A 13,089-nucleotide genomic window follows, 5' to 3' on the forward strand; every position below is an offset into this window, starting at 1 on the left:
TACAGAATTACGACAAATAAGTCACCAGCTAAAAGGCGAAAATATAGAAATAAAACAAGACTTAATCAATTTAGTGGAAAGAATTTATTCCACTTCTGCAAAGAAAAAACAGCCTGAAAACTACTCAGAAGAAGAGGAAGAAAATTCAAGTAATGACAAAACTATTAATTTAATCAAACATTTGAATTTTAGAAAATGGTACTCAAAAGTCAGTATTTTTATTAAAGATTTCGAGTTAAACACCATAGCTCTTTTTGACTCCAGTGCTGATCTTAATTGCATTCAAGAAGGATTAATTCCCACTAAATATTTCAAAAAATCAAAAGAATCTTTAGGCACCGCTTCTAGTAAATCACTCCACTTAAAATACGAAATCCCAAAAGCTCATTTATGCCGAAACAAAATTTGCTTTAAAACTTCCTTTGTCCTAGTCAAAAACATCACAGACGAAGTCATCCTAGGTCTACCATTCATAGCCTTGCTCTATCCTTTTACGGTAGAATATGATGGAGTCACCTCTAATCACATGGGAGAAATCATTAAGTTTGAGTTCTTAGCCAAACCAGAATTACGAGCTTTAAAAGCCCTTCAGAAAAATGCAGTCTCAAAAACAGTCAAAATAATCCAAAACAAAAGTAAACAAATCAATTCTCTTAAAGAAGAAATCAAGTTCAAAAGAATCGAACAACAACTCAATAATAATTCTCTGCAGTCACAAATTAAAAAATTTGAAGAAAGAATTAAGCAAGAAGTTTGCTCCGATCTTCCCAATGATTTCTGGCATAGGAAACAGCATGTAATCAGCCTCCCTTACATCAAAACTTTTAATGAAAAAAATATTCCAACTAAAGCTAGGCCAATCCAAATGAGTCAAAGAAATTACGGAATTTTGCAGAAAGGAAATTGCAGAGTTACTACAAAAAGGAATAATTCGCAAAAGCAAATTTCCATGGTTTTGTCCAACTTTCTATGTTTAAAATAGTACCGAATTAGAAAGAGGAGCACCCAGGCTAGTTATCAACTACAAACCCCTTAACAATGTCTTAGAATGGATTCAGGATCCATCCCCAACAAAAGAGACTTAATTAAAAGACTAAGTGAGTCAGTTATCTTCTCTAAGTTTGACATGAAAAGCGGATTTTGGCAAATACAAATCAGCGAAAGGGATAGGTACAAAACCGCCTTTGTTACCCCTTTTGGTCATTATGAGTGGAATGTCATGCCCTTTGGTCTAAAAAATGTGCCTAGTGAATTTCAAAATATAATGAATGAAATATGCAATCAATTCAGTAATTTCTCCATAGTCTACATAGATGATGTTCTCATCTTTTCTTAGTCAATAGAACAACACTAGAAGCACTTGAATAAATTCCTCCAGATAGTTAAATCCAATGGTCTAGTGGTTTATGCCACAAAAATCAAATTATTCCAAACCAATATCAGATTCCTCATATTCAACATCCACAAATCACAAATCAGCCCTATAGATCGAGTTATCCAATTCTCTGATAAATTCCCAGATGAACTTCTTGATAAAAGTCAGCTCCAACAGTTCTTAGGATCCCTCAACTATGTCTCTGATTTCTATCAAAACCTAAGACAATAGTGTAAACCTTTGTGTTGACACAGAGAAAATTAAAGGAACTATATTACCCGGAAAAATTCGTTGTGAAGCCGTGAACGATTCTTGGGATGAGTCGCGTACTAAGTCGCTCTCTTTAAAACGTTTCGCGGCTCTGCCCAATTTGTGCAAGTAGTTCAGAAAAGGCCACTACGTCCCCAGGATAAAATAGCCCCAGAATCTCCTCTGTCTAGGTTCTTCCTTGCACTGAGGAAAGACCCAAATACAAACACCTTTCTATGTTGCTCAGAAAACTTAGTTTAGAAAATAAGAAAAATATATGAAGAGGAAGAAGGCAGCAGCTATGGTCTGTGTCGCCTTTCTCTCCTAGCTATATCAGTTATATATACAAGATTTATCACAAAAGAGAGGTTGGTGGGCTTTAAAGACATCAATGCATCAGTTGAAAAAATTAGCCAAAATTAATATAAAATAACTCCTATTAATAAAGACAATTTAAGACAATTATTGAAATATTGAATATATATATTTTTTTAAAATAAACATACCAATTTCAACAATCCCTACTTGTTTATTTTAGAAATAAATTCATTATGAAACATATCATAAGACTGTGCATAAGTAGAGGTGTTTTTCAACTTGAACCTTTACATAGTGACGGAGCTTCAGAATATACAAGAGTAACATATAGTTTTGAACTCTATCTCTAACAACACCACACACACAACCTTACTAAGGTGAAGTTCAAAAGCCAACACTTTACGGCCATGTGAATGTGAAAGTGAGGCCGCTTTCTATGAAAATGCTCTAGAAAATTTCCCCCAAAATTTTCATAGAAAGCAGCCTCACTTTCACATTCACATGTGAGATCCCACATCGAGCAACGGAGAGGGGGTGATGTGCCTTATATGTACATGCCCGCATCCATCTAGCACGAGGCCTTTTGGGAGCTAACTGGCTTCGGATTCTTAGGAACTCCGAAGTTAAGCGAGTTGGGGGCTAGAGCAATCCCAGGATGGGTGACCCACTGGGAAGTTGGTAGTGAGCTCCCAGAAACAAAACTGTGAGGGCCAGAGAGGGGGGGCCCAAAGCGGACAATATCGTGCTACGGCGGAGCCGATCCCGGGATGTGACAATTTGGTATCAGAGCCACTCTGCCGTGTGGTGCGAGTGTGCCGACGAGGACGTCGGGCCCTTAAGGGGGGTGGATTGTGAGATCCCACATCGACCAACGGAGAGGGGGTGATGTGCCTTATATGTACACACCCGCATCCATCTAGCACGAGGCCTTTTGGGAGCTCACTGGCTTCAGATTCTTAGGAACTCCGAAGTTAAGCGAGTTGGGGGCTAGAGCAATCCCAGGATGGGTGACCCACTGGGAAGTTTGTAGTGAGCTCCCAGAAACAAAACCGTGAGGGCCAGAGAGGGGGGGCCCAAAGCGGACAATATCGGGCTACGGCGGAGCCGATCCCGGGATGTGACATCACATAGGTGAGACTATCAAAGATATTCCTGTAGCTAGATATCCCACTCAATATAGAGTATAGATCTCATTAAGAGTTATAAACAACTCAACCTTAAATCGCTTCAGGATTTCATGCTTCTAAGGATGAATATGGAACAATAGCATGACTCCACTCATATCACTAAATGACTTGTAATTACCCATTGAACCTATTTCTTGGGATTTTCAATCTATAGGTTGGGTTACCATCACAAGTGACTTAACCTTCTAGGGGTTTTAGTCCCATTCATTTTGAGGTTTTCCAAACCTTTTCTCGTGCTAGTCCTTTCGTCAAAGGATCAGCCAAATTCTCATCAGACCATACATAATCCACTATTACAGTGGATAAGAATAGCTGGTATCGATCTCTCCCACAAGGGGGTATCTAACAGTAAGTTTCTCAACCAACTTGCTTTCACTAGCCATTGATAGAGCTATCATCTCAGACTCCATTGATGACTGAGCTAGAATAGTCTGTTTCTTAGACTTCCAATAGCCCTTGAATCATCTGACATGGTATTCCAATCAGCATCGCTATATCCTTCTAGGACAGCGGGGAACTTCTCATAGTGCAATCCAAGGTTCATTGTCCTTTTAAGGTATCGCATGACCCTCTCAATAGCATACCAATGCTCCAAACTAGGTCTACTTGTAAACCTGTATATTTATCAAAATATTTGCTAGAACATTGCACGCAAATGATTAGTAGATTTCATCTTAATATCATTAGAGATCACATGTGCATTACGATACTTAAAGTGTAGAACATAAATTCACTATATATCAATTCATATAATCAAAAATACCTCTCAAATGTTGGTACTCGTTAAAATATATCAATTCTTTGAGTGCACCTGCTAAAGCTTTCTTTATTATGCACTTCAAGTGGCTACATGGCATATTCAAGTTGTCACTGCACCTTCTCAATTCTCAATAGAAACCCTTTAAGACAAATAAAATGTCTCCACCAAAATTTAATACAAAGAATGTCATTAGTCACACCCACTTACATATCAAGATGAAACACAAATTAGTCTCAAAGTAATGTTGCACGATATAAGAAAATTTCACATAAATATATTGGCATGTTTACCAAAATAAAGTACTTATTTATTACTTAGATAGGTCATTAACTGAATATAACGAATCCCTCCATTTTCAAATGGAAAATGTTAGGCTTACTAGAATTCTCAACCCCCACTAGTTGTGGAAATTTTCAACCTTTACAAAATAAGAAAACTCCCAGAGTATATTAAAATGGTACTAAAAAAATTATTTTTAAATTTCATAGGATATGCCCTAATCAAAAGTCATCTTGATAACCATAACAAATATAATAATGAAATCATCGAATGCTTCACAAAAAGGAAAAGTAGCGTGATTCACACACCTGATAGGCTAATGATGCTTCAAAGGTTGTAAGGGTCGAAACCCTTACACCAAAACTCAAAATTAAATACCACTTACATTGATATAATTTATCATTTTATTTGAGTATTCTCCATATACCCTCCACAACAACTAACTCAAGTGGCTGCTCTCAAAGTCCCTTTTTATCAAAGCAAGTCCACTGCCAAACGTTAGTTTTTAATGAGTCCGAACGAATTGATAGAAAATCATCTAGTGAAACCCATTAATTCCTTCATCAATGTATCAGCAAAATTGAAAATACAATAGATTAAAACCAAACTAAATGATATGAAGAATTGAAGAGCTCTCAACGTCATACTGTATATGACATAAATTGACTTTTAATAGTCTGCAATACAAATATAAATATAACTCTCCAGAATATATTAACCCCCAAGATATTCAACAACCAACATAAAAAGAAAACTTCCGTTTTGTAATCTGTTAGCAATATTGGCATCTTGTGTGAGTGTCACCTTGTGAAACACAAAGACATGAAACACAAGACAACCCTTGTCTCATGGCACTTGTCTCATTCCTTGTTTTAGGGAATACTTTTCTTGAGCAATGTAATCCTTGTCTTAGGGAATGTTTCATGGAATGTCTTAGGGAATGTTTCATGGAATGTTTTAGGGTTATTACATGTATATATGTTTTGATGTGTAATAGAATGAACATAAGTTGAAATCAGAAAATATGCATAGCTTCCAAATTCTCTACACTCTCCATTATCTCTACTCAACCTTCAATATCTCTTCCTAATTTGATATGGTATCAGAGCAGCAATCTTGCTGACTCTAGTCTTGAATTGTTGCTGCAATCATGGGAGAAAACGACTTCTTTCCCACTGAAAGTAGCACCACCGATCCGGTTACTCCTTCTACCTTCACAGAATTTGCTACTCAAATGGCTGAGTTGATGAAGATACAAGCATCAACATCGACTACGACTCCGACTCCGACAATTACCTACGAAACCTCCTCTGCACAAATTGGCATTAAATTGGATGGCTCCAACTATGCCTTATGGTCTCAAGTTATTGAGATGTATGTTGCTGGCAAAGACAAGCTGGGATATCTCACGGGTGAACTCCCAGCACCTTCTCAGACAGACTCTACATTCAACCGATGGCGGACAGAAAATGCAATTGTGAAAGGGTGGCTAATCAACTCCATAGAGCCAAGGTTGATTGGCAACTTCATTAGATTCCCGACGGCCAAAGGAGTATGGGATGCAATAGCCACAACGTACTTTGATGGCACTGACACCTCCCAGGTGTATGATCTTAAAAGGCGAATCTCCCGGATGCGACAAGGGGGAGGCTCGATTGAAACTTACTACAATGATCTCCAAGGCTTATGGAGAGAAATCGATTTTCGTCGTCCAAATGAAATGAAGTGTGAGCTGGATATCAAGAAAAGTATTCCCTAAAACAAGGAATGAGACAAGTGCCATGAGACAAGGGTTGTCTTGTGTTTCATGTCTTTGTGTTTCACAAGGTGACACTCACACAAGATGCCAATATTGCTAACATAATCGTCATAAAATTCAATTCCAAAAGCTCAAAGGAAAAGCCAACAGCTAGAAGCAATAAATCAAAAATAACAAACCAATAAGCTTATTAGGAGTTACTGTTGTTAATATTATGTTAACTCGCAATTGTACGGGGCAATTAGTAGTATAGCAAGACAAGTACGAGGTCGTACCCACGAAGACTGAGAAGTTAAAACTAGTTATGTACTTAGATTACCAAATTCAAGAAAGTAGGAGGTTATGTCTAAAACAGAATTTAAAACAAGAGTGGTTGTGATTGTTGAACAAAAGAAGCAAAATGAAATTGCAAACAAAAACAAGTAAACAAATGTAACAAAGAGTGGTTTTAAGAGTTGGAAAACAGATTTTGAGACTAGGGCATTCGAATCACCATAACAATTCAATTCTGGGTTATAAAGATTCAAGTAACAAGTCTAATTCAGATTCAAAGATTGATTCTAGCTAAAGTATGATTAGGCCATGGTGTTTGGTCCTAACCTTGTGTTCCTAATTCCCTAATTTGATCATTTGTTGTCTAACCTAAAATTAAGCATTAGGAACCCATTAAGCATAGAAGAACATTTTAAACAACCAAGTATGTATCTAATCCCTGTTGTCGAATGTCCATACATACTCTTCCTATTCATAGTTCAATTCGAATTAAAGCATGGTGTATACTCTTAATTCAAACCAAGATAGTTAACAAACAAGTTCTAATGGTGATCAATCATTCAAACAAGAGCATGTTAACTTATAAGCATAATGAATAAGAACATGAATCATGAATCAAACTTGAAACTCCAAACTTATAAACCCAGAATATTCATGTTAGGTTACATCGAAGCCCTAGTTATGGATTTAGCTACTCATAATGGAAAAGAGACTTGAACATAAATGAGAAAACATAATGAATGCAATAAGAGTAGAAAAACCCTTTTTCTGAAGTTCTTGTGGTGTCCAAGGCTTCTCCAAGTGCTTCTCCACTTCTAATGCTTCTCCAAGAGCTTCCCCACTTCTAGAAAGATGTATGAAGGATATGGAGGTGATTTGGGATGAGTTTGAGTGGGTGGTGATGGCTAAGGAAGATGAAATTCGTAGGGAAATGGAAGAGAGGTTTGCTGGAGTTGTTTTGGTGATTGTTGGAGTGTTTGGGATTTTGAGAGTGTTTGAGGATGGCTGGAGTGAATTGTGGGGTTGTGAATCCCAGGATTTGTTGTGTCTTGAATGTGGAATGGATGTGGTATTTATAGGGAGAGGGGAGTGATAAATCTGAATTCAATATGGCTAATGCATACAACACTTGCATTATAAAAGATGAATTGGTTGATGCACTTCACTAATGCATACAACACTTGCATTATAAAATCTGAATTGGTTGATGCACTTCACCAATAAATCCCACCAGCAGCCCTAGCTCATCTTCATGTCACCATGACCAAGCTTCCAACCAGCTACAATAGCTCATGCCTAGCTCACCATGACCAAGCTTCCAACCAGCTCATCCTCATGTCAGCATGACCAGAAACTTCTTGGGCTTACGAATTGGGCTAGGCTGAATCAAATGATGACTTTAAGATGTCTATTGTGAAGTTCAGAATGTGTTTGATCCAACCACACAAGTATTGGCCCAATCCAAGCTCGGATGAAGAAGTTAAGGCCAAAACAAATTGCTAACTCGTTTTGCTCGTTGACAAAATCCATCCTGAGCATGGTTCTGTGTTTGCTAGGTAACGGACTCCAGATTTATCCAATGGAGATGCATTTTGGATATGTTATAGTACACACCCATTGGAACAACTTTCATGAAGAATGCTGCCTCATCCGAGCTGTGTAGGTTGCTGAAACAAAGCTTGCAATATGACCTACGGAACTGGACTGGCAGGGGGCTGTAGCCAAAATGAGTTTGTCTTTAAGCTCTTCTTCCATTCATCCAAATCAGGCCTAAACATGCTTGAATTGCATGAATTATGCTCTCTTACTCTATTGGCCTACAAAACACACAAATATAGGCAAATAACTCAGAATTATAGGAAACTAAGCAAAAGAAGTAAGTAAATTGGGCATGTATATGTATGAAATTATGAGCTTAACACACCCCCAAACCTAGATTTTGCTAGTCCTCGAGCAAAACAAAAGAAAAACAAAGGTAAAAACAAAACAAGAAGTTAACTAGACCACTTTCGTAGGTAACTCGATTGCATTGAGCGTATGCAACAAGCCTTTAAACCTCTAGGCATCCCTAGTAGGAGGAGTTGTGTCTCTTGAGGGTTTAACAGATACGATACCCACAAACGCTTTACTGAGTCTACAAAACAAAGTGGTTAGAAAAAAAAAAAAAAAAACTTTGAAATCAACTAATGAAAATGAAAGAAAACTTTAGTCATACCTCCAACACCATAGAGTTGCCAAGATATGTGATCAATCAGTGTGTACAAGTGGAAGCTATAGCTCAAAGGCACACGGTTTCAAAGCAAGCACACTCAAACCTTGAATAGAGAACATGCTTCGACTCTAATTCTCACAGATAACACTCAATCATTCAGAACCTAAGGTTTAATTCTCTCAAGAAAGCATAAGTGAGTGTATGAAATAGAAGCACAAATTTGGTTAGATCTCATGAAAGGAATTAAATACTATGAATAGAGATACACACATACTTACCAGCACCCATGAATACATCCTCAAAGATCAGCTAGGTCTTTCACAAGGTTGTAATGAAAGGCTAAGGTTAGGGGAAATGGAAGAATTGGAAGGAAAAACAAGTAACTTAAGAACATACCAAGGTTGTATTCTTCATTGATCTGCAAGGTATCATTGATTTATAATGGCATGGCTGCAAACTTCATGGTACCACCTGGCATAGACCTTATATTTCACACTTAGATCAAATCGACACACTTTCTCTTTATCTTTCTTATTTGCTGATTTGATCTGCTTCTTCTTTAACTTCATTGCACAGATTCACATCATCTTTCATTTAGGCACATGGCAGCAACTTCCTTGCTTCAAACTTTATCTTGGCACACCTTAGTATATTTCTAAGCTATAGGGTATGGCTACAATAGGTCAAGTATCTCAGATTGGGATACAAAGGTAGGGAAATGATGAGGGTGATAGAAGAAAAAGGCTTTAAGTGTTTGGCTTCAAGAGGGCTAATGGAACACACATATGGGTAGGGTGAAAAGAAAGCACATAGAATAGTTATACACACATAGCCTAGCATCACTTCAATGAGTTCATTCATGAATGAGAGCAAGCACATGATATCTGCAAAAGAGAATCATCCTTAGTATTCAATCAAAATGAAATGATGAGATCAATTAGAGTGAATTGAAGAAAATAAGTATGGATGAGAAATAGAACACTTTAAACCCTCTCAAGAAAGCAATTAGGCTCGATATAGCTCACTAGGGTAGTCTCCACTATTTTCCTTCAAGAATTTGAGCATGGTACTTTAGCCACCAGAATTCTAAGAGCAAAAGCTTTGTGAAGTGCAAAATTCTGATATGAAAACCTCAAATAGCAGCTCCATAGCATTGATTGTATGACATTCTTAAAATAAAAAAAATAAAAAAAAAAGTGACAAGAGAACGAAAATTGAAAACACAAATGGATAAGAAAATTGAAATTGAAAACCTTCCCCCCAGACCTGAATTGAACATTGTCCTCAATGTGAAAGCATACAAAAGATGATTGAGAACAAACAAATGATAAAGGGAAAAGTTTAGAAGAAGGTTTAGGAAAAATAAAAAATAAAAAAAATGAATATATAAGCAACTCACGGATGACCAGTTAAGGGCCTCAAAAAACACAGCCAGGGGATCCGGGAAGGTTGGAGGGGTCACAATGGTCCCGCTTAAAACCCAAACTTCTTAGACACCGAAGGTGTCGCCTAAAGAACTCCTAGACACTGTATTGACGGAGGTGCTCACTGGGGTTACCAAAAGTTAGCTTATATGAATTTTTTTTTTTTTTTTTTATAAATTTATTTATTTATAAAAAGGAACAGAAACTTAAAATGACTAAAATAAAAACAAAACAAGTAAAGAGAAAGGATTGAAATGCTTCCCCTTGATGCAATTAGGTCGATTGCTACCAAGCACCTTCTTCTTGAACACATGGGTTGCCTCCCAAAAAGCGCCTTAGTTACTGTCTTGGCAAGACATTGTGCAATCAGCTAAGTTGATGGTACGAAGGGAAGTTGATCTACCACATGGCCAGTTTGGATGCCAGCTAAAACTCCCTCATAGAATGGCTTTAAACGTTGTCCATTTACTTTGAAAGTCGAGCCATCTTTAGGGTTTTGAATCTCCACAGCTCCATAGGGAGAAACATTGACCACGGTGAATGGGCCTTGCCATCTAGACTTCAATTTTCCTGGAAAGAGACGCAAACGTGAGTTAAACAAAAGAACTGACATACCTTTGGAGAACTCTTTCCGTTGAATGTTTCTGTCATGGTAACTCTTGGTTCGTTCTTTGTAAAGCTTTGCATTCTCATAAGACTCATGTCTAATTTCTTCCAATTCATTGAGCTGAAACTTTCTTGCATGGCCTGCCTTGTCTAGATCAAAATTCAACTTCTTGATGGCCCAAAAAGCATTGTGTTCAAGCTCCATTGGCAGGTGACAAGCTTTCCCAAACAAAAGACGATAAGGGCTCATTCCAATGGGAGTCTTATATGCAGTCCTATAAGCCCATAATGCATCATTGAGCTTGGCTGCCCAATCTTTCCTTGTATTGTTCACCACCTTCTCCAGGATGTGCTTAATTTCTCTATTGCTTATTTCCACTTGACTAGAAGTTTGCGGATGATATGGTGTAGAGACTCGATGGGTGATGTTGTACTTTTTCATGAGTGCTTCGAATGGCTTGTTACAGAAGTGGCTGCCTCCATCACTAATGACAGCCCTTGGAGTACCAAACCTTGTGAAAATATTATCCTTCAAGAACTTCAGCACCACCTTATAATCATTGGTTTTGGTGGCTATGGCTTCCACCCATTTAGACACATAATCAACAGCAACAAGTATGTAAGTATAACCAAAGGAAGATGGGAATGGTCCCATGAAATCAATACCCCACACATCGAAGAGCTCCACAACAAGTATGTTATTCAATGGCATTTCATTCCTGCAACTTATGTTCCCCATCCTTTGGCACCTATCACACTTAACACAAAAATTAAACGCATCTTTGAATAGAGTGGGCCAAAAGAAACCAGATTGCAGAATTTTAAGTGCTGTTTTCTTAGCTCCAAAGTGACCTCCACAAGCCAATTCGTGGCTATGCCTAAGTATGCTTTCTTGCTCTTCTTCTGGAACACATCTTCTGATGAGTTGATCCGGGCAATGCTTGAATAAGAAAGGTTCATCCCAGACATAATGTTTCACCATGGAAAAGAACTTCTTCTTGTCCTGAGAAGTTAGATCATTTCTAAGAACACCACAAGCAAGATAATTAACAAAATCAGCATACCATGGCTCTTTGACTTGGGCAGCATATAGTTGTTCATCAGGGAAAGTCTCATTCAAGGGTAGCATAGCTGCTCCTTTTTCTTCAACCACAATTCTGCTCAAATGATCAGCTACCACATTCTCACATCCCTTCTTATCTCGAATCTCCAAATCGAATTCTTGCAGCAAGAGAATCCATCTAATCAAGCGTGGTTTGGCATCCTTCTTAGTGAGCAAGTATCTAAGAGCTGCATGGTCAGAATAAACAATTACTTTAGAACCAACAAGGTAAGAACGAAATTTTTCTAAAGCAAAAATCACAGCAAGCAACTCCTTCTCTGTTGTGGAGTAGTTGATTTGAGCATCATTCAAGGTCCGGCTAGCATAATGAATCACATGGGGCAGCTTGTTCTTCTTTTGACCTAAAACTGCACCAATAGCAAAGTCAGAGGCATCACACATTATTTCAAATGGTAAAGACCAATCCGGAGCTATGATAATAGGGGCTGAAGTTAGCTCCCTCTTCAAGGTAGTAAAAGCTTCCATGCAAGCTTCATTAAACTCAAAAACAGCATCCTTAGCAAGGAGATTACACAATGGCCTTGTAATGCTTGAGAAATTTTTGATGAACCTTCTATAGAATCCAGCATGACCTAGAAAGCTTCTAATTCCTTTAACAGAGGTAGTGATCGGTTCATAATTGTATATCATTTCGTACCCTTCTAGCTTATGATTTGGTTATGTTTTTGAGTTAAACTTGTGCTTTTAATCCTTTTTGTGTTTATCTTTCAATTTATTGAGCTTTAGGTAACAATGATGGCTTTGGATAGGAAATGATGAAATTCATGCATGTTAAGGCCTGATTTGGGTGAATGGAAGAAGAGCTTAAAGACAAACTAATTTTGGCTACAAACCCTTGCCAGCCCAGTTTCGTAGGTCAACTTCTTGGCCTTGGATCAGCATTCTATGGGGCTCGAATGAGGTGAAGATCTTCATGAAACTTGTTCCAATGGGTGTCTACTACAACATATCCAAATTTCAGCCCAATTGGACATTTGTGGAGTGCTCAGCCTGTCCAACACCCAACCTTGCTCAGCAAGATTTGCAGCTGCCAGCATTTAGTCATGTGCCTCCTTTTAGCCATGTGCCTCACCCCAGCTGCAACTGACTTTGTACCCAACATAATGAGTGAAGTTGGGAGGCTTTCCAGCTATGAATTTCTGAATGAGCAAGTTGGTACATGCTGGAGTTATTATAGAGAAAGCATGTGCATGCATGGGAAGCAAAGAGAAAGGAGAGAGAGAAGAATGAGGAATGATGAGAGGCATTTTGCTTCAGCCTTTGAACATGGGAATTGAATTGGCAGATCACTTTGGAGCTGGAAATCAGGTTTTAATTGAAAGAGGAAGCATGTGCATGCATGTGAATCAAAAAGTAAAGAAAAGATGAAATGAAGTCAATTCCAGTCTCTGTTCGGCTGCCAACTTGCAAGGGCCAAACCGCACACTTCTACTGGTCCGATGGAAATACTTTCTTCATAGAAGTTGTTCCAATGGGTGTCTAGTATAACATATCCAAATTTGAGCCCCATTGGATACGTTTTGA

Source organism: Prunus avium, chromosome 4 (genome assembly GCF_965620075.1).
Source record: "Prunus avium chromosome 4, drPruAviu1.hap1.1, whole genome shotgun sequence".
Classification (NCBI taxonomy): domain Eukaryota; kingdom Viridiplantae; phylum Streptophyta; class Magnoliopsida; order Rosales; family Rosaceae; genus Prunus; species Prunus avium.